Consider the following 23,559-nt stretch of genomic DNA (forward strand, 5'->3'; position numbering starts at 1 on the left):
AGTCCATCCCAAAAAGACCAGGAGGGGCACTTCATACTCATCAAAGATAAAAATCTTCCAAGAGGAACTCTCAATTATGAATATCTATGCTCCAAATACAAGGGCAGCCACAATCATTAAAGACACTTTAGTAAAGCTCAAAGCACACATTGCACCTCACATAATAATAGTGGGAGACTTCAACACATCACTTTCATCAATGGACAGATCATGGAAACAGAAACTAAACAGGGACACAGTGAAACTAACAGAGGTTATGAATCAAATGGATCTAACAGATATGTAGAGAACATTTTATCCTAAAACAAAAGGATAACCTTCTTCTCAACACCTCATGGTACCTTCTCCAAAATTGAGAATATATTGGTCACAAAACAGTCCTGAACAAATACAAAAATATTGAAATTGTCCCATGCATCCTATTAGATCACCATGGAATAAGGCTGATCTTCAATAACAACATAAATAATAGAAAGCCAACATTCACTTGGAAACTGAACAACACTCTTCTAAATGATACCTTGGTCAAGGAAGGAATAAAAGAAATTAAGGACTTTTTAAGAACCTCTGGTGGAATCACCATGCCGGACCTAAAGCTTTACTATAGAGCAATTGTGAAAAAAACTGCATGGTACTGGTATAGTGACAGACAAATAGACCAATGGAATAAAATTGAAGACCCAGAAATGAACCCACACACCTACGGTCACTTGATCTTCGACAAGGGAGCTAAAAACATCCAGTGGAAGAAAGACAGCATTTTCAACAAATGGTGCTGGCACAACTGGTTGTTAACATGTAGAAGAATGCGAATCGATCCATTCCTATCTCCTTGTACTAAGGTCAAGTCTAAGTGGATCAAGGAACTTCACATAAAACCAGAGACACTGAAACTTATAGAGGAGAAAGTGGGGAAAAGCCTTGAAGATATGGGCACAGGGGAAAAATTCTTGAATAGAACAGTAATGGCTTGTGCTGTAAGATCAAGAATTGACAAGTGGGACCTCATGAAACTGCAAAGCTTCTGCAAGGGTAAAGACACCATCAATAAGACAAAAAAACCACCAACAGATTGGGAAAGGATCTTCACCTATCCTAAATCAGATAAGGGACTAATATCCAATATATATAAAGAACTCAAGAAGGTGGACTCCAGAAAGTCAAATAACCCCATTAAAAAATGGGGCTCAGAACTGAACAAAGAATTCTCACCTGAGGAATACTGAATGGCAGAGAAGCACCTGAAAAAATGTTCAACATCCTTAATCATCAGGGAAATGCAAATCAAAACAACCCTGAGATTCCACCTCACACTAGTCAGAATGGCTAAGATCAAAAATTCAGGTGATAGCAGATGCTGGCGAGGATGTGGAGAAAGAGGAACACTCCTCCATTGTTGGTGGGATTGCAAGCTTGTACAACCACTCTGAAAATCAGTCTGGTGGTTCCTCAGAAAATTGGACATAGTACTACGGGAGGATCCAGCATTACCTCTCCTGGGCATATATCCAGAAGATGTCCCAACCGGTAAAAAGGACACATGCTCCACTATGTTCATAGCAGCCCTATTTATAATAGCCAGAAGCTGGAAAGAACCCAGATGTCCCTCAACAGAGGAATGGATACAGAAATTATGGTACATTTACACAATGGAGTACTACTCAGCTATTAAAAAGAATGAATTTATGAAATTCCTAGCCAAATGGATGGACCTGGAGGGCATCATCTTGAGTGAAGTAACACAATCACAAAAGAACGCACACAATATGTATTCACTGATAAGTGGATATTAGCCCAAAACTTAGGATACCCAAGATATAAGATACAATTTGCTAAACACATGAAACGCAAGAAGAATGAAGACCAAAGTGTGGACATTGTGCCCCTTCTTAGAATTGGGAACAAAACACCCAGGGAAGGAGTTACATAGACAAAGTTCGTAGCTGTGATGAAAGGATGGACCATTTAGAGACTGCCGTATCCAGGGATCCATCCCATAAGCAGCTTCTAAACGCTGACACCATTGCATACACTAGCAAGATTTTGCTGAAAGGACCCAAATATAGCTGTCTCTTGTGAGATGATGCCGGGGCCTAGCAAACACAGGAGTGGATGTTCACAGTCAGCTATTGGATGTATCACAGGGCTCCCAATGGAGAAGCTAGAGAAAGTACCCAAGGAGCTAAAGGGATCTGCAACCCTATTGTTGGAACAACATGATGTACTAACCAGAACCCCGGAGCTCTTGTCTCTAGCTGCATATGTATTGAAAGATGGCCTAGTCCGTCATCACTGGAAAGAGAGGCCCATTGGACTTGCAAACTTTATATGCCCCAATATAGGGGAATGCCAGGGCCTTAAAAGAATGGGAATGGGTGGGTAGGGAAGTGGGGGGCGCTATGGGGGACTTTTGGGATAGCATTGGAAATGTAATTGAGGAAAATATGTAATAAAAATATTAAAAATTTAAAAAAAGAAATTAAGGACTTTTTAGAGTTTAATGAAAATGAATCCACAACATACCCAAAATTATGGGACACAATGAAAGCATTTCTAAGAGGGAAACTCATAGCTCTGAGTGCCTCCAAAAAGAAACTAGAGAGAGCACAGGCTAGCTGCTTGACTATGCACCTAAAAGCTCTAGAACAAAAGGAAGCAAATTCACCAAGAGGAGTAGACAGGAGGAAATATTCAAACTTAGGGGCGATATCAACCAAATGGAAACAAGAAGCACTATTAAAAAAATCAACCAAATGAGGAGCTGGTTCTTTGCGAAAATCAACAAGATAGATAAACCCTTAGCCAGATTCACTAAAGGGCACAAAGACAGCATCCTAATTAACAAAATAAGAAATGAAAACGGAGACATAACAACAGATCCTGAAGAAATCCAAAACACCATCAGATCCTTCTACAAAAGGCTATACTCAACAAAACTGGAGAGCCTGGATGAAATGGACAAATTTCTAGAGAGATACCAGGTACCAAAGTTAAATCAGGATCCGGTTAATGATCTAAACAGTCCTATATATCCTAAAGAAATAGAATCAGTCTTTAATAGTCTCCCAACCAAAAAAAGGCCTGGACCAGATTGGTTTAGTGCAGAGTTCTATCAGACCTTCAGAGAAGATCTAATTCCAGTTCTTCACAAACTATTCCACAAAAAAGGAGCAGAATGTACTCTACCCAACTCATTCTATGAAGCTACAATTACTCTGATACATAAACCACAGAAAGACCCAACAAAGATAGAGAACTTGAGACAAATTTCCCTTATGAATATCGATGCAAAAATACTCAATAAAATTCTAGCTAACTGAATCCAAGAACACATCAAAACAATCATCCATCCTGACCAAGTAGGTTTTATTACAGGGATGCAGGGATGGTTTAATATATGAAAACCCATCAACATAATCCATTATATAAACAAACTCAAAGACAAAAACAACATGATCATCTCGTTAGATGCTGAGAAAGCATTTGACAAAATCCAACACCCATTCATGATAAAAGTCTTGGAAAGATCAGGAATTCAAAGCACATACCTAAACATGATAAAAGCAATCTACAGCGAACCAATAGCCAACATCAAAGTAAATGGTGAGAAGCTGGAAGCAATCCCACTAAAATCAGGGACTAGACAAGGCTGCCAACTTTCTTGGTCCCTATTCAACATTATACCTGAAGTCCTAGCCAGAGCAATTTGACAACAAAAGGAGAACAAGGGAATACAAATTGAAAAGGAAGAAGTCAAAATATCACTTTTTGCAGATGATATGATAGTATATATAATTGACCCTATAAATTCCACCAGAGAACACCTAAACCTGATAAACAGGTTCAAGCAATTATCTGAATATAAAATTAATTCAAACAAGTCAATGGCCTTTCTCTGTACAAAGGATAAACAGGCTTTGAAAGAAATTAGGGAAAGAAAACACTTCTCAATAGTCACAAATAATATAAAATACCTTGGTGTGAATCTAACTAAGGAAGTGAAAGACCTGTATGATAAGAACTTCCAGTCTCTAAAGAAAGAAATTAAAGAAGATCTCAGAAGTTGGAAAGATATCTCATGCTCATGGATTGGCAGGAACAATGTAGTAAAAATGGCTATCTTGCCAAAAGCAATCTACAGATTCAATGCAATCCCCATCAAAATTCCAACTCAATTCTTCAACTAATTGGAAAGGGCAATCTGCAAATTCATCTGGAATAACAAAAAACCTAGGATAGCAAAAACTCTTCTCAAGGATAAAAGAACCTCTGGTGGATTCACCATGTCTGACCTAAAGCTGTACTACAGAGCAATTGTGATAAAAAACTGCATGGTACTGGTATAGTGACAGACAAGTAGTCCAATGGAATAGAATTGAAGATCTAGAAATGAACCCACACACCTATGGTCACTTGATCTTTGACAAGGGAGCTAAAACCATCCAGTGGAAAAAAGACAGCATTTTCAACAATTGGTGCTGGCACAACTGGTGGTTATCATGCAGAAGAATGTGAATTGATCCATTCCTATCTCCTTGTACTAAGGTCAAATGTAAGTAGATTAAAACCAGAGACACTGAAACTTATAGAGGAGAACATGGGGAAATGTCTTGAAGATATGGGCACAGGGGAAACATTACTGAATGGCTTGTGCTGTAAGATCCAGAATCTACAAATGGGACCTCATAAAATTGCAAAGCCTCTGCAAGGCAAAAGACACTGTCAATAAGACAAAAAGGCCACCAACAGACTGGGAAAGGATCTTTACCTATCCTATATCAGATAGGGGACTAATATCCAATATATATAAAGAACTCAAGAAGGTGGACTTAAGAAAATCAAATAACCCCGTTAAAAAATGGGGCTCAGAGCTAAACTAAGAATTCTCCACTGAGGAATACCTAATAGCTGAGAAACACCAGAAAAAATGTTCAGCATCCTTAATCATCAGGGAAATACAAATCAAAACAACCCTGAGATTCCACCTCACAGCAATCAGAATGGCTAAGATCAAAAATTCAGGTGACAGCAGATGCTGGCGAGGATGTGGAGAAATAGGAACGCTCCTCCATTCTGTTTGATATTGCAAGCTTGTACAACCACTCTGGAAATCAGTCTTGTGGTTCCTCAGAATATTGGACATAGTATTCCTGGAGGATCCCACAAAACCTCTCCTGGGCATATATCCCGAAGATGTTCCAACAGGTAAGAAGAACACATGCTCGACTATGTTCATAGCAGCCTTATTTATAATAGCCAAAAGCTGGAAAGAACCCAGATGCCTCTCACCAGAGGAATGGATACAGAAAATGTGATACATTTACACAATGGAGTTCTACTCAGCTATTAAAAACAATGAATTTTTGAAATTCCTAGGCAAATGGATGAACCTGGAGGGCATCATCCTGAGTGAGGTAACCCAATCACAAAAGAACTCACATGATATGTACTCACTTATAAGTGGATATTAGCCCAGAAACTTAGAATACCCAAGATATAAGATATAATTTTTGAAATACATGAAGCTCAGGAAGAAGGAAGACCAAGGTATGGACACTTTGTCCCTTCTTGGAATTGGGAGCAAGGCACCCATGGAAGGAGCTACAGAGACAGAGTTGGGAGCTGAGACAAAAGGATGGACCATCTAGAGAATGCCATACCTGGGGATCCATCCCATAATCAGCTTCCAAGTGCTGACACCATTGCATACACTAGCAAGATTTTGCTGAAAGGACCCTGATATAGCTGTTTCTTGTGAGACTATGCTGGCGCCTAGCAAACACAGAAGTTGATGGTCACAATCATCTATTGGATGGATCTCAGGGCCCCCAATGGAGGATCTGGAGGAAGTACCCAGGGAGCTGGGGGGAACTGCAACCCTATAGGTGGAACAACAATATGAACTAACCAGTAACTCCCCCCCCCCCCACCACCACCACGAGCTTGTATTTCTAGCGGCATATGTATCAGAAGTGGAAAGAGTGTCCCATTGGTCGTGCAGTCGTTATATGCCTCAGTACAGGAGAACAATGCCAGGGCCAAGAGGTGGGAGTGCGTGGGTGGGGGAGTGGGTGTGTGTGTGGGAGGGTGTGGGGGACTTTTGGAAAAGCATTGGAAATGTAAACGAAATAAATACCTAATAATAATAATAATAAAGACATGATTGGATTGGCTTATCTGATAAATAAACCTCTGGTGCATTAAGAAGAGAAATGAAAGCCAATTCGCAGATATAAGAATAAACTTCTGTTAATGACTACATGATTTCTCTAATTGTAAGTACAAAGAATATTTCTTAAGCCAAGTGTATTTTTTTCTAAAAAATGTCAGGCTTTATAATGGTAAAATGTATTGATACTATCTGTTTTAAAATATACTTTACTCTGTACTATTAGCCATTGCCCAGCTGTGAATATTATACATCTTTGAGCACTTAACTAAAATAGTACCTGTGTCTGTTATTTTCAAATTAGAGAACTGAAGAACACTGAGAAAAAAAAGGGGGGGGGGAATATTCAGTAACATATCATGAAAAGTCATGGCCCCAAATGTTCTGAGTCATGTATAATTGGTTTTTATGTATTATAAATATAAAATTTGTGATTCATACCTATATAAGAACACATTGAGGAATATCCATTGTAACATGTAAAGGAATAGAAAAAGAATGAGATTAAAAGGATGAAATTTACAGAGAGGAAAGGACATAAATTCTTAAAATCCTCCAATTTTAAGGAGCCTAGCAACAGAAGAAAAAATGTCCACACAGAAGCAAGAAGCCAATAAATATCCTAATGTAAGATCCAGGGAACTGAAACCATTTTGGCAGTGTCCATGTCATGAAACTGGGAATAACTGAATCCATGCTTTAGGGAAAACTAGAAAGAGCATTTATTAAATGTAGCAACCTGGTTATAAGCAATTCTCAAAGTGTATTAGCCTTTAGTGAGCATTTTCTATTCTACTTTGGATGATAGATGCCTTAGGAGCAAAATCTCTGCGGTTCTCATAAAACCTTATGAAGTAGGAAACCGAATCACAGTTATGTATTACTATTCAAATTTCATTTTCAGGAGAGCATGGAAAGTTATTCCCAAGCCAACAGACCAGAAAGGCAAAGGCTGGGCAGGAGCTTCTGGATAGACTGAGATGACTTTGGTGGAAGTAGGAGCAGGCAGGAGAGGAGGAAGGGGTGATAGGGAGAAGTCTAGTGGTCTAAAAGAATATGCCTCACTCAAGCATTGTGAAGGTCTTCACTTGATGTCAGGGAAGAGAATATAAAACCTGAATTCTTGTGTGATGTAAGAAAATCCTTATAACCTGCCTGGCACTTTTTTTCTGTGTGTAGATACAACTGATTGTTGCTAGATAGTAAAAAATGGTAACCAAATCAGATCTCTGTTCTAATCATTTTGGTCTTAAAAATGTAGAAGCAGCAGGAGAGAAGAAAGGGCCAAAATGTAAATGAAAACTGTTTTGTGAGGTAAACTGATTTTTCCAGTTGAGCAGGTTATAGAATAATTAGGGGTAGTAGGGAGTTTACAGGTCAAATTGATGATGTAGATCATTAAAAAATATATATAAAAACAGTTAATAGTGTGTTTCTTTTAGAAAATGAGGCATCATTTGAAATCAGGTCTAATTACAATAGATTTAGCATGTGTACATAATTATATGAAGAGGTTTTTACTGAATTTGAGAACTAGAATGTATTGGAAAAGTAGGATTATGATATCAGGATTGGGTAGACTATTTCTTATAGCATCATTTAAATACATTAAGTACATTAAATACATCATTTAAATACATCAACATGAGTGTGGAGGAGGCAGTTGACTTCAGAATGCCTAGCAAAAGAAACATCTAGGCTGAAGATGTGAATAGATCAATCTGCACATAGATTATCAGTGATCACTTGTAGGTTTTGCGATCTGAGGAAAATGTGTCTAAATAGTAAATCAATTTATTTATAAAGGTATCACAGTCTCCTTTCTAAAAACTGTCATGTTACAGTAAGTTACAATACATAAGCTTTGGCATTTTGTCATGAGTCATTTTTTTTGCTATCAGAATAAACTTTATAATAATGTGCTATGATATATTTTCTTAACTTGATTAAAATCCCAAAGGTTATATTTTCATGTTCTACCCTATTAAAATAATTTATTTCTCTTTTAGCTAATGTATGTGAGGTTCTTCTCACAAATTTATATCTTTGTTCTCCACCTGTTTATTCTATCTTGCCTACATTGCAAAACTGAAATTTAATTCCATTTTATGATAATAAACCTCCTGGTCCACGAAAAAAAAATTAACATTAATATGTCAAGCCAATACATTTTCATTCTTAACCCCACCACCAATTTTAGAAAGTATATTTGTCCAAGTTTTTTTAAAGACTTGTAGAGAAGTAAGCACTCATTTGTTATAAAATGTGAAGTTAAGAACTAAGGACTAATGTTTTCAAATGTCAAATAAAAGTCTGTGAAATAGTTGACTAATCATGTTACTTACAAGATGGTAGGAGCACAGATGAGAGATACAAAACTATATGGCCATAAAGAAAGGAACATAATGAAAGCCTTAGGAAAACTTAATCTGAGATGGAACAGAGTGAGACTCGTATTGAAGAATTGAACAAAGTCTGTTCACCTCGCCACAACAACCAATCCCATCTATATTGCTTAAATTAGTGCGTTGAATTTTTCAGGTCCTCACTAATGCATAGCATGAACTTGGAGGGACTTAAAAAGACTTTGGAAAGTAGACTAAATCAATAGCAATTAGGGAAAGACAAGCAGAATGACTATTTCTCAACCTTATAATGGGAAGTGGTTGAAGATAATATAGCAGCTGCAGTTCAGTAAATGAGGACAAGAAAATATTGTTTGAAATTAATTAATATTGGATATGTGCTCTTAGTTTGGCATAAATCTCTAATTTCAAATACAATAAAACATAAAATCACTTGTGTACTCGAGGGTTCAGAGAATCTAACAGTCTTACAGATCTATGCTTGGAATGGTTTTGCTTGTATATAAACGTGTGTATGAACAAGTGTAGGGGGGTATGGGGAGGTGAGTGGGGGGTGAGAGAGAGGGAGTGGAGAATAGCCAAAGGCTTTTGGGGAGTCCACATTAGCCTTGCTACCTCTCTGAGGCAGAAAGGTTAATGGAGACAGGTAAAGGTGAGGACCAGCTCTCTTAGGAGCAGAGAAAAGAGAGAGAATAGCAAACAAACTCCTGAGTTATAAAGAAAAAACAGTAGTTTCAGAGTTTGGAGAGAGAATCCTGTGAACTGAAGCATCCTGGAGATTCAGATTAGCAGGACTTTGATATTCCATGTCACTAGGGACCAGAGGAGCCTGAAGGTTTGTAAATGTCACTTTTATTTCCTCTGATGAAGTGAGGGGATGATACTCATACCCAAGCTGTGTGAGTATGTGCTTGGGCTGAGCCCAAAGTTTTTCTTTCTCTGTTCTAACTATCCTTATACCTAGGCCCAGAAAATTCTATGCTCCAACCAATTGAATCTTCAAAGATGACTGTTTCAGTCTGGCTTCTCTAGGTTTCTGACTAAATTGCTCTGTTTGGCCACACGCTAGCTTTGTCAATATGTTCTAATCATCTGGCTTCTCATTCTCTGGCTTCAACTGCTTTTGCTGCATGACTGAACTGATTCAGCTGAACTGCACTCACCTGATGTACTGACTGAATGTCTCTCCATGTGCTGCTCCTAAGCCTCTCCCCCCCCCTTCCCTGTCTGCTCTCATGTGAATTGGGCATATCCTATCCAGGACTCATTCTATCAAATCTTTCTCTGATTCATCACTTTGACTGCTGCTCAATTAGATGTCACTTTAAAAAAAATATTTTATTTTTTTATTAGATATTTTCTTTATTTACATTTCAAGTGCTATCCCAAAAGTTCCCTGTACCCTCCCCCTGCCCTGCTACCCTACCCACCCACTCTCTTTTCTTTGCCCTGGCATTCCCCTGTACTGGGACATATAAAGTTTGCTAGACCAAGGGCCCTCTCTTCCCAATGATGGCCAACTAGGCCATCTTCTGCTACATATGCAGCTAGAGACAGGAGCTCTGAGGGTACTGGTTAGTTCATATTGTTGTTCCTCCTATAGGGTTGCAGACCCCTTCAATTCCTTGGGTACTTTCTCTAGCTCCTCCATTGGGGGTCCTGTGTTCCATCCAACTTCTATATTTGCCAGGCACTGGCATAGCCTCACAAGAGACAGCTATATCAGGGTCCTATCACAAAATCTTGCTGACATATGCAATAGTGTCTGTCTTTGATGGCTGATTATGGGATGAATCCCTGGGTAGGGTAGTCCTGGATGGTCCATCTTTTCATCTTAGTTCCAAAATATGGCTGCTTCCCTCTACAAAATAGCCTTATTGTTCTTTTTAGGGATTAAACCTGTGCACTAAAGGTGTGTTTGTATTCCAGCTAGATAGTACTGTGATCCAGGGATCCAGGAAGTGTTGGCATTCTAGCCAGATATATAGATTTAGGTCTTTGTATACAATCGCTTGCCAGAGCAGCCATGTTCCTCTATGGAGGTTGGCATTGGTGCTGGAATTGCACATACAATACCGCGGTACATTGTCTACATGTGTCTCCCAATGTATCAGTTGTGAACTGGTATCTTTCTCAGAATCTATACTGACACTAATGTTGCTGATCAGTGAATTCCATTTTGAGGATTAGAAGTAATAGTGTGTTCCAATTTCAGTTAATAGACTAAAAGAGTATAGTTTCATCATTTGTTTAATTGGGAGTTCTGGGTGAAAAAAGATACTCAGTAATGGAACTCCCAGTAGAGCTAAAATGGAGTTGGAACAAGTGTGTGGTGACTCCAATGCTCCCAACATTTATTCCCCTTGCTTTTTACTAAACAGTGACATTGATACCTTGATTGCTTTCAATAATCTACTTGGGGTTGCTAGGTTATTGAAATCAGAAAACAGATAAATTAAGACATTTTACAGTATAAGAACAAAATCTCCACCACTTGTAACATGTACAGAAATTGTTTATTGAACCATGGACATTATTTCACTGACTCCCGGTGAGAATTTCATGGACTATTTTTATATGGGGCTGAGTGAGACAGGCACTGGGCTGGGCCAAATTTTTGTCATTTGGAAGCATTAGATGATATATATCTGAACTTACCCCTCACAAGAACTCATACATTGACAATAATTTCTTGATGGTAGATTTACAATCAAATTGTCCTTTCCCCTATTATAGTATTTTATTATTTAAAACAGTTCTAAAATTTAAACATGTTGCTCCACTCCTCAAACTCCTTCTACATCCTCTCCCACTCCAAATCCTCACAGTTCCTTAAGTTTGAAATTACAAATCCTTAAGTTATTTCTCAGAAAATAAACAAAAACATAACACAATCACAATACCCCCAAAGCCAAGGAAGCAAAATAAAACAACACCATCCTACCAACCCCCCCCACCACCAAACTATAACCGAATAAAAGCTCATAAAAAATAAATAAATAAGCTGTGGAGTCCATTTATGTGGGGCACTAAGTCCATTTATGTATGGTATTCATTCTAAAAGATTTTATAATAAAAGCAAGAATTTGCATAACTCTCACTCAAAACCCTTACTAATTTTTAAGATTGTCTTAATTTTCAGCAAAATCTAAAACAAATGAAAAAATGGCTATTGGTTAATTACTTAGAATTGAGTTCTATATTGAGCCCTATAAAAATTTTAATGGATGAGTAGCTTATTTGTAAACACATTAATTATTTTCTGGTGGGCATGCCTTCACTAACTGAATCCCAAAAACATATCCTATGATCTTTGTATTTAGGAAGCAGGTGATAATTGTCATACTCACTGTCCTTCCAGTCTCCAGAGCCCTTGCTGTTCTAAAGTGCACATATTCATGCTAAGAGCAGAGTGTAATCACTCGTGGTTTACAGCCCCAGCAGGTTAATGGGTCTTCAGACTTCATTTAGCATTGTATTTCCAGACCTTCATAACTTTTAGACTTTCTTCCGTGCTGACAGTTTAATGTCTAAATAAGCAAGGAGTTAACTTACTTTTAACTTCTAAAACGAGGACCTGCCTCTTAGAGCTATAAAGTTGACATTTTGACATGGTGTGTATGTTTGTGTGTGTCTGTGTGTCTGTGTGTGTTATATGTATCTGGTGTAATGCCTAAAACAGCTGTGTTTATTTACATTAAGGGCCTTTCAAAACTCTGTGTGTGTGTGTGTGTGTGTGTGTGTGTGTGTGTGTGTGTGAGAGAGAGAGAGAGAGAGAGAGAGAGAGAGAGAGAGATCTAATCCCATTTGTGCAGAAAATAAAATAAACAGATTATCTTTTTTCTTCTTTAGATCCCTATCTTTCTCTCTCTTATTTTTTTTTCCTTTTTCAGGTTTCTTTTCTATTTTTCTGATTTTCCTTTTTTTCTTCCTAGTCTCTTATTCATCTGCCATACTGTCCTTCAGCATAAGTTTAGCTGGTATTCAAACAGTAGTTTCAAACTGCATCTGCTTTTAGTCCTGTGAGACTTCATACACATATATCAGAAGTGAAATGTCCTATATTTTATGCTTAACCAACTGGAGGTCAAAGAACTAAATCACAGAGCTCATGAAAGTGAAATGCTGTGCTTCCCAATAGCCATCACGTTGGGAGCCTCTCACCTCCAATTACTAAAGTGACCTTCAGATGTAAACTGACCACTTTCCAGCAAAATTTATAGCAATTGTCACACTGTAATGCCGAGTAAGAAATGGCATGGGTAAAATATCAGAAGACAGTAAAATGATTTATCCTAGCATCAAACAATTTTATATTCAATTTTCTGCTTTGTTCACGTCCTTTACTCTTTTTAAATCTTGACTCTACCTGTGGTTCATTTATAAACTACTGCTTAAATGTGACGTCATTAAAGAGTTCTTAATATAGGCTCACATGCCTAGTGACCTAAGTATGTCTTATGGAATAGTGTTACAAGTGATGCTTAATGTTTCAATTTTTTATTAAAATTGAGAGGAAAATGATGCTTATAAATTCTCAGAGTGGATTATCTGTGTTCCACATTTCTTATGGATGATCATGTGTGTGCAATCCATTGGGACAATTAAAATTAATAATCAAGTCTGCTATTGATAGCACTTAAGTTTTTCTGTGTGATTTGCTGTTTCCAAGTCTGAAAAACTGGGATTTCAAAAGGAATCCAGTAACAGTTTAATCCAAGGAGAACAGGCAAAGGTCAAGATTGAACTGTTATTTATATTTGCCATTTCTGTGAACTTAGGACTCAGTAGGAACATGAAAGTCAGCAACTTTTGTCTACTGTTTTTATTTGCAGAGGAGAGTGAAGTCCACAGATATAACACCTATGGACTAAGACCAAAGGATTCCTCTAATTTCCTGATCAGTCTACTACTCTACTCATTATTCCCAGATCACATTCCTATGATTGGTTCATTTATTAAAGAAAAACAAGTCAAAGGATGAGCAGGCAGTGCTGGGGACATTGTGACCCACAAGGACACCTTGCACAGAAAAACAAATGCTATGCTGAGAAACATATTGCAAATTTTCTATTGATTTGATTAGTTGTTTTCTATAAAAATGAATGCTGTGAAGTCCACAAGCACAGAGAGAAAACAAAAGGTTGGGAGATAATCTGCAGTGCTAGAAGCAGGACTAACCTGTTTCAGTACCCGTTTCTCAGAATTATATTTTATACATAATATAAAATATAATTTATATAGGTGGAACAAAAATGTGTCCACTGCATTAAAACATAAAAGGAGATAAATATATGGAGTAAGCTATTTTTAGTGGGGGTGGCATGCTTTGTTTGAAACCAGATTGCTCTGTGTGCCCAGGCTGTCCTAGAAGTGTCCTGGTTGTCTCTTGACCAGGCTGGCCTTGAACTCACAGAGATCTGCCTGCCTCTGCCTCCTGAGGCCATCGACTAAATGTGTGCCTATGCCTGCCTTTAAGGGATCAGTTTTAAAGTCAATCTTTACCTTTCAAACCTTTTTGATATATTTGGTTGTCCATTTTTTATAATTTTAAATATCTGGTATATATTTCAGTTATCAGAATGATTAAAATAATTAACTAATTGAAGGAAAGATTAAAATTCGAAAAATATGTGAAGTGCCAATATAAAAATAAAAATAATATATTTTAATCCAACTCTTACAGTGATTTTATTAAATGTGAATACCAATGCTTTATTATTCAGTTAAAGGGCTATTGGTCTATTAAAACTAAATTCATCTATATGGTGCTTTCAAATGTCACATCTTAAACCAAAGGCAGAGAAAGCTTGAGTAGTATTTATGGCAAACACAAAAATGGTTAAAGATATATAGGGAGTATACAGTTATAATGAAAAGAATATCCTGACAATAATTCTTAGAGTTAGATATGGGCATATAGTAAAGGTCAATGTTCAAATGTTTAGGAATATATATTATATCTAAAGTTGAATGCATATAATACCATGCCCTGTAGAGCACTGGTTTTCGACTTTCCCTGATGCTTTGAGCTTTAATACAGTTCAACATTCTGGGTTGATCCCCAACCATAAAATTATTTTTGTTGCTATTTCATAACTATAATTTTGCTGCTTTTATTAATTGTAAGATAAATATCTGAAATGCAGGATATCTGATGTGTGACCCCTGCAAAAGTGTCCTTTGACCCTCCCCCCCAAGGGATTATGACCCACAGGTTGAGAAGACTATTCTAGGGGCAACAAACATTCAGGAATAGGAATCCAAATATGTAAATCTATTATATAAATCTCATAGTCACAGTTGCCAGTGGGAGAAGTACAGAAACTTCAGTAGAGGTATAGATTGCTGAATTAGCTTGATTAAAATAAGACTTAGTACATACTGACACAATTGTAATGATTCCATGCATGCAGCTATCCTGCTATATTCAGAAGATGCTGTTTGTTCATAGGTATCCTCCACCTCTGGGATTTACACTCCCTCCTTCTGCTCCCTCCTCTGACTGAGCCTTGGGGAAGGTATATGCTTTAGATGTCCCACTTGGTTCTGAGCATGACCGTGGTGTTCTATTCTCTGTGCCTTGGCCAACTTGTATTTCTGAATTGAAATGTTAAATCTGATTGAACTTCTTAGCTTTTTGGTAATAGTAAAGAGCCATGGAGATTTGTATAACATTTTCTCTATTGGACAGTAGAGCAGATATTTTTAGTGAGGAAACATCATGTTGATTCACACATAGCTACCACCAGATCACTTTTCACATTCTGCTCCTTGGATTTCTACTTGTAATTTAAAACAATTCTGTCAGTTTCAGTAGTCTGTCTGTGAAATAGAAAACAAGTAATTCTATCTGTCCTCTGGATTAAATGAGATGCTAACTTTGCGTACCTGTTGTAACACGGTGCTACTGACTGTACAAACTGCCATATCTTCATATAATTCTATATCTCACCAAGCTGTTTCCTACTACACCCAAAGAATATCTTGACTGTCTCATTTGACATCCAGAGAAGGGTTCTCTTTGGTAATCAAGTCACCTGACTTATTTTCTTCTTCTAACATCTATGGAGACCAGTAGAAAATGAGACTCTAAAACCCAGAGGATTAGATAAGTACAAGGAGCTTACAGCCCTTTGCAGCCACTTAATCAAGAACATGCTGTTTGCAGTGCTATCAATTCACTAGAAAATTGCAGGGTGGGGAGCATAAGAATTCTCTTCTGAAGCACATTTGAGTCATTCCCACTGTCTCCAAAAATGTAACTGGGGAACGCTCAGCAATGAACTCAATGTTCTGCGGTATTAAACTTGGCTCATTATCCACAGAATAATTGCTAGGGAAATGTTGTCACAGTCCAAGAAACAGAAGCTCAGAACAGAAACAAGTTCCCCAACACTAGACAACCACCTTGTGCCAGGGGCTCAATCTTGGGCTGCTTTACTATGCAAAAAGACTGTGTCCCTAAACATGAAGCTCACCAGAAAATCATCCTGCCTTGTTCAAATACATGAATGGTCCTTGTCTTGAAACAGACTTTTCCAATTGAGCACTGCTCAATATGTGATGATTTAGGTTTTAGGTGATCCTTAAATGAAGTGTGTAACTATTACATCTCACTCCTGGGATCCTTTAGTGTCTCCTTCTGCTCTACCTGTGTGTCCTTTCCCAAAGACATTGGTTGTCATTATTTTCATTTCAGAGCTCCAAGGTCACATGAAGGCTGTCTCCCTAGTATTTGTAGATTAGCCTCCTTACACTGAAAATGAAATGAGAAAGAACAATCTCATTAACATCAATAAAAATAGGATTACTAGAAAAGCAGCTCCAGCCTTAAGCTAATTCATTGACTTCAAGGTAGGGATAAAAGGTTTTCATAATACAGATAGATTAATATACCAGGTGTGACTCCTAGAAACATGATCTCCTGTGAAATCCATTATATGTATTTTGGTCCTTATTCTAGGCTATGCTGTTTACTTTATATGCACAATATGAAAATTCATCAACATAATCCACTATATAAACAAACTCAAAGAAAAACAATCACATGGTCATCTCATTAGATGCTAAGAAAGCCTTTAACAAAATCAAACACCTCTTCTTGTTAAAAGTCTTGGGGAGATCAGGAATACCTAAACATAATAAAAGCAAAGTACAGCAAACCAACAGCCAATATCAAATTAAAGTGAGAGAAACTTGAAGTAATCCCATTAAAATCAGGGTCAAGACAAGGCTGCCAACTCTCTCCCTACCTATTCAATATAGTAGTAGATGTTCTAGCTATATCACTAAGACAGCAAAAGGAGATCAAGGGTATACAGATTGGAAAGGAAGAAGTAAAGATATCACTACTTGTAGACGATATGGCAGTATACTTAAGTGACCCAAAAAAATTCACCAGAGAACTTCTACAGCTGATAAACAACTTCAGTAAAGTGTCTGGATATAAAATTAACTTAAATCAATAGCCTTCCTTTATACAAATGATAAATGGACAGAGAAAGAAAATAGAAAAACAACACCCTTCACAATCGTCACAAATAATATAAGATATCTTGGTGTAACTCAAACCAAACAAGTTAAAGATCTGTATGACAAGAACTTCAAGTCTCTGAAGAAAGAAATTGAAAAAGATTTCAGAAGGTGGAAAGATCTCCCATGCTCATGGACTAGTAGGATTAACATAGTAAAAATGACCATCCTACCAAAAACAATCTACAGATTCAATGCAAAATTCCAACACAGTTCTTCACAAACATGGAAAGAGCAATTGTCAACTTCATCTGGAAAAACAAATAACCAAGGATAGTGAAAACAATTTTCAACAAGAGAAGAACCTCAGGGGGCATCACCATGCCTGACCTCAAGCTGTACCACAGAGCAATTGTGATAAAAACTACATGGTACTGATACAGAGACAGACAGGTAGATCAATGGAATAGAATAGAAGACCAAAAGTAAACCCACACACCTATGGGCATTTGCAGCAGTGGTGGTTAGGGCAAGGGGGAACCTCTATAACATCCCAGAGACCTGGGATGTGAGAGGCTACAAGAACTCAATGCGGATGACATTGGCCAAATTTCCCAACAATGGGAAGGTGGTACTAGAGCAGACCACCTTCAGGAGAGAGATATGGACCGACCCTCAGTTGAGGCAGGGGACCACCCATCCATCTTAAAAAAATTTAATGCATACTTATTTCTGTCTAAGGAAATGCAGGTACAAAACTGGAGCAGAGACTGAAAGAAAGGCCACCCAGCAACCAGCCCAACTTGTACTCGATCCCATGAGTGCACATCAAATCCTGACACTATTATTGTAGCCATATTATGTATGCTGACAGAAGCCTGGCATGGCTGTCCTCTGAGAGGCTCTGGCAGCAACTGACATAAACAAATGCAAGTATTTGCAGTCAGCCTTTGAATTGAAGTCTGGTACCAATATGGAAGAATTAGAGGTAGGACCAAAGGACCTGAAGAGGATTGTAACCACATAGGAAGAACAACAGTGGCAACTAACCGGGACTACTCAGCACTCCCAGAGACTGAACCAAAATCCAAGGAGCGTACTTGGGCTAGTTTGTGACCCGGGCACATGTATAGCAGAGGACTGACTTATATAGCCTCAGTGGGAGAAGATGTACTTAATTAGTTGGGAACTTGATGCTCCAGGATAAAGGGATGCTGGTAGGGGTGAGGTGAGGGTGGATGGGCGGGTCCAGGAACACATTCTCAGAAGTGGGGGAGTGGAGGATGAGTTAAAGAGCTCAGGGAGGGGAACCGGGAAGGGGGGTCAACTTTCGCAATGTAAATAAATAAAATAATTTAATAAGAAGAACGAAAGAGTACTCAAAAGAAATTGAGTGAATGTTTAATTGATTTGGAAATTTAATTCCTTATTCTGAACTGAAGAATATGTGAATAATAACATTCACTAATTTCAAACATGTATGCACATATATGGATAGTAAAAATTATTTCCTATCTTAACTTTTCTTTACTTTCGACATTGTCATGCATTATACAATGAAATATCATTTCTACCCTGATTTGCCACTCCCTTTCCCAATTTCTCTCAGATGCCTTAACATATCTTCTCTCTCTCTCTCTCTCTCTCTCTATATATATATATATATATATATATATATATATATATATATATATATGGTATATATATATATATATATGGTATATTCATATATGTGTGTGTGTGTTGTACATATAGGTATATATCCCTCTAAATCCAATTAATGTTGTCCATATGGGATTGAGGCCATCAATGGAAGCATTGAAACTACCTCTAATCCCATCCTCAATATTAATGATTCTCCTTGTCTTAGAAACTCTCAACTGCCAAGAGCTCATTAGTAAAGGAGGATCCAATACATTATTGGAATCCATGTTCCCCAACTATGCCAAAATTGTGGTTGGCACGATCACATGTGTGACTTTTCCAAGTAAGCAGAGCTCCTGTACATTCTTGACTGGGATAGCCATGTCATGTCTAGACAAAAGCAGTTCAAGACACTCTTCATTGTCTTCTGCCTCCTCTTCTGAAGTAGCCAGAAACATGATGGTTGTGGGGGTTGTTAATGCAATAATCACAACAATTAGGTAATAGAATCAACATAGATGTCTTTCAACCGATGAACTGAAAAGAAAAATTGGGCATGTACACAAAATGGAACATTCCTCTTGACTCAGTAAAAATTAAATAATTAAATTTGTATTTAAAATGGGTGGAACTGGAAATAACTCAAGCATAAAGAGATAAGAGAAATATGGTATGTTCTCTCTTGTATGCAGATCCTTACTTCAATATTTTGTTTCTGTGCACTTAACTTGGAGCACAAATCAAATTTAGAAGAACAGAGAGGAGTCTTGGGTGGAAGCCTTTAAGGGAGGGGAATAGTAGCCTACAGGTAAAACAAACATAGGAAATATTGGATGTGGAAAAGCTAACGTAGGGATGAAGGGTCAGAAAAACCTAGAAGGAAGGGAAGTTAATCAAATCTAAGGATGGATGAGCAAGCACTATGGAAACCTACTAGTTAGTAATTTCATTTTAAAATACATTTTGCTAAAGTTCAAATGCTATTACTATGCATGTTGGGCTTTGTAAATGTTTTGAGGTTACCTTTGCCTTCAGATCAAATCACAGATATTTGATATTCCAGAAAGTTTCTTCCTGTCCTTTTATATAGTTTTCTTACACCCCTGAAATCCTGGAAACCACAAATGATTGTCTATCTTTTGAAATGGCTTTAGTCTGGATAGGTCACACAAATACAATATGTTGTCGTTTTATATCTAGGTTCTTTCTTTTGGAAAAATTTTCATTTATTCAGAGTCATTAGCATTCTCAGCTATCATCCCTGGTGACTAGAGTTCCCTGATAGAGGTGGGTGCTTCAGAAGTTTTGTTCCTTTGTCACTTACATGAAGATCACTTTTAATTATGCATAGAGCTACTATAAACATGCTGATGCAGCCTTTGTGTGGCCATGTGCTTTTATTTCTGAATAATACCCACGAGGGAAACTGCAGGTCATATAACAATCTCAATTGTACTCATGACACACTGTCAAATAATTTCCCAGATGATGATACAAATGTTGAAATGAGTCAATTTGTAATAATTTAACAAGAGAGTTCTATGTCACTATTTAATTGATAATATTTGACTGAAACTATATTATGAAAAATGCAAGTTTGTACTTTAATAGTATTATGGGAATTAAAATACTTTAACAGACATTCTTCACATAGAAATGTCTCATAGTTATAATACACGCTGGGTAGACATGTAATTGTATGTAGCCCATTCTTCATAGGAAAATCAGATGATGTAAGATGATGTTGGCGTTATCCTAAGACAGCTGTTTCGTTCCAGGCAAGGATATAAATGTATGAATTAACATTCATAGGATCAGTACAGCTCCTGTTAAAGCACAGCTGAATGGCATAAGTAACTTTATTGAGCCAAATCCAAACATGCGAATGTTGCACAAATGTGTGTGCGTGTGTTTGTGTGTGTGTGTGTTTTCTATGACCATATAGAGAATAGATTTAATAATCATAATAATTTTGGATGAAAAGATCTTATATTCTTTTGTCAGGATAACATTCATTTTTTAAAAGCTATTTTGTGGTTGTCAATTTTTAAAAGTTTTAAATGTTTAAGAAAACATGAGTAAAATTCATAACTATTAAGTGATTAAGCCATGGGAGATGCTCATATTTCTGCTTATTGCATAGAAGTAACATTAATATGCCCTTCTATTTAACTTTTTAAAAATAATAAAAAAGTAAAAGAAATAAAAATAGTTATACATGTGATGAGGTACATAATAAATGTGTAGACCAATACTGGAGAAGTTTTATGGTCTTTCTTCTTTGTATGAATAATGCAAATTTAGTCATTAGGAAATGGTAGGTTGGGGCATAAGGATAAAGAAAATAAATAAATGTCTTGTTGGAAGACCTTAAAAAAAGATTAAACATTAACTACAGAAGAACTTGAAGTTTTTAAATTAGCTTACATTTCTAATAAAATTAGATATATATCTCTGTGGGTAGGAATACAGCCTTGCACTTGTAATCTTATTCATTTCATGATACAGTTTGCCAAATTATCAGTAAATACTGGAGGTTTTCTGTCTTTGATCTGTTACTGCTTCCACTAGTTGAATTAAAGGGACCAGAGTTGACAATCTCACTAGATTATTTTTATAAAGTGGCTGTTTCTGTATCTATCAACCTCAACTGATTGAAAGATTGTCCATGTACTCCACATTTTGAAAAAAATACTCATAAAATGAGGCTTTGGAAAATAAATAAAATGCCATGATTTAAGTTTCATATTAAATTAAGTTCCATTTTTTCTTTACAAATTGATTTTCCATTTTAATTTTATTTTCTATGTAAATACATGATAAAATTTTCTTTAAATTTGGATTTTATATATAATGTAATTTCAAGAAGCAGAGCCAAATAAAGGATATCATAATATGATGATAGTTATAAATATGGATACATGTAGAATTCTTCATTTAAATTGAGATAACATGTCATATGGATAAAAATAATAAAAGATATCATATACTTTCATTAAAAAGTGGAAAATATTTTAGAATCATTATTACATGTAGAATGACTGAATCCAGAAAAGAAAGTGATTCTTTATCAGTAGGAATAGAGGACATGTTGCCATAATTTACATGTTTATGCAAAACCATGCACATATATCTTTAAAACTGACTCACAGACTTAGAATGTTAACTCCAATTATATAATGGAACACATTTTAACCTCATACTATTAATATCTGTAGTGTTCTTATTTCTTGATATTTGTTTTTGTTTTATGTGTATGAGTGTTTTGACTGCATGTATATATGTGCACTATATATATCCGGAACCGGAGAATGTGGATGACCTGGAATTGGAGTTATAGGTAGGTACATTCTGTCATGCAGGTGCTGTGAGCTGAACCCTGGGCCTCTGAAAGAGCAGTTACTTTGACCTGGTAAGCCATCTTTCCAACTATCTTTAATGATGATCTCAGTTGTAATATACATACATATATATATATATATATATATATATATATATATATATATATGTGTGTGTGTGTGTGTGTGTGTGTATAGTCTTCAGCAACCAATAGGTGCATTAATCTAATCTGAGAATATTTCACTTCAAACTAAAATTAGCAATTATCTTTATTTTCTGGTATATTAATAGTTATGACCATTATCTATTTTTTATAAAAATTCTGAATGTATTCATTTAATTATGTAATGGCTCCTAACCACAAATATTTCGGCCTATTTATCTAAGTAATAGCAATAAATTACACTCTAGGACTTAGGACTCCTCCAACCATAGACATTAATTAGGCTTGCACTACTACCCATCAACTCATTGGTGGATATGGAGACCTCTTGTTATTGCTTCAAGGAAATAGGCAAGAATATTTGACATTGGTCTAGGACAAGGAAGTAGGATAAATACAACTGAGGAATGTGTTCCTTGTATCTTGATCATCTTGATAAGTCCCTGGATACAATGATCATGGGACTTTTGTTTATGCCTTATTTGTTCCTTGAACAGGAACTGACCTTATTCTTTGCATGTACTTAGAATAGTATAAAAGCATCCTGGGAAAAATAAACTTGCTTCGGTGCTTGTGGGAGTCATGCTATAGTCTTGTCTAGTTGTCTTTTTCCTTTCATCCTCACTCCCTTCCTTAAGAACCTGTCCTTAATCATCAGGGAAATGCAAATCAAAAAGATTCCAACTCACACCAGTCAAAATGGCTAGGATCAAAAATTCAGGTGACAGCAGATGCTGGCAAGGATGTGGAGAAAGAGGAACACTCCTCCATTGCTGGTGGGAATGCAAGTTGGTACCACTCTGGAAATCAGTCTTGCGGTTCCTCAGAAAACTGGACGTAGTACTACCCTTAGATCCAGTAATACCTCTCCTGGGCATATACCCAGAAGATGTTCCAACTGGTAATAAGAACACATGCTCCACTATGTTCATAGCACCCTTATTTATAATAGCCAGAAGCTGGAAAGAACCTAGATGTCCCTCAACAGAGGAATGGATACAGAAAATGTGGTACATTTACATAATGGAGTTCTACTCAGCTATTAAAAACAATGAATTTATGAAATTCTTGGGCAAATGGCTGTATCTGGAGGATGTCATCCTGAGCGAGATAACCCAATCACAAAAGAAGTCACTTGATATGCACTCACTGACAAGTGAATATTAGCCCAGAAACCTAGAATACCCAAGATACAACTTCCAAAACACAAGAAAATCAAGAAGGAAGACCAACGTGTGGATACTTCATTCCTCCCTAGAATACAGAATAAAATATCCATGGAAGGAGTTGCAGAGACAAAGTTTGGAGCTAAGACAAAAGGATGGACCATCCAGAGACTGCCCCACCTGGGGGTCCATCCCATAATCAGCCACCAAATGCAGACACTATTGCATATGCCAGCA

Source organism: Mus caroli, unplaced genomic scaffold, assembly GCF_978045245.1.
Source record: "Mus caroli unplaced genomic scaffold, Mus_caroli_1 scaffold_9, whole genome shotgun sequence".
Classification (NCBI taxonomy): Eukaryota; Metazoa; Chordata; class Mammalia; order Rodentia; family Muridae; genus Mus; species Mus caroli.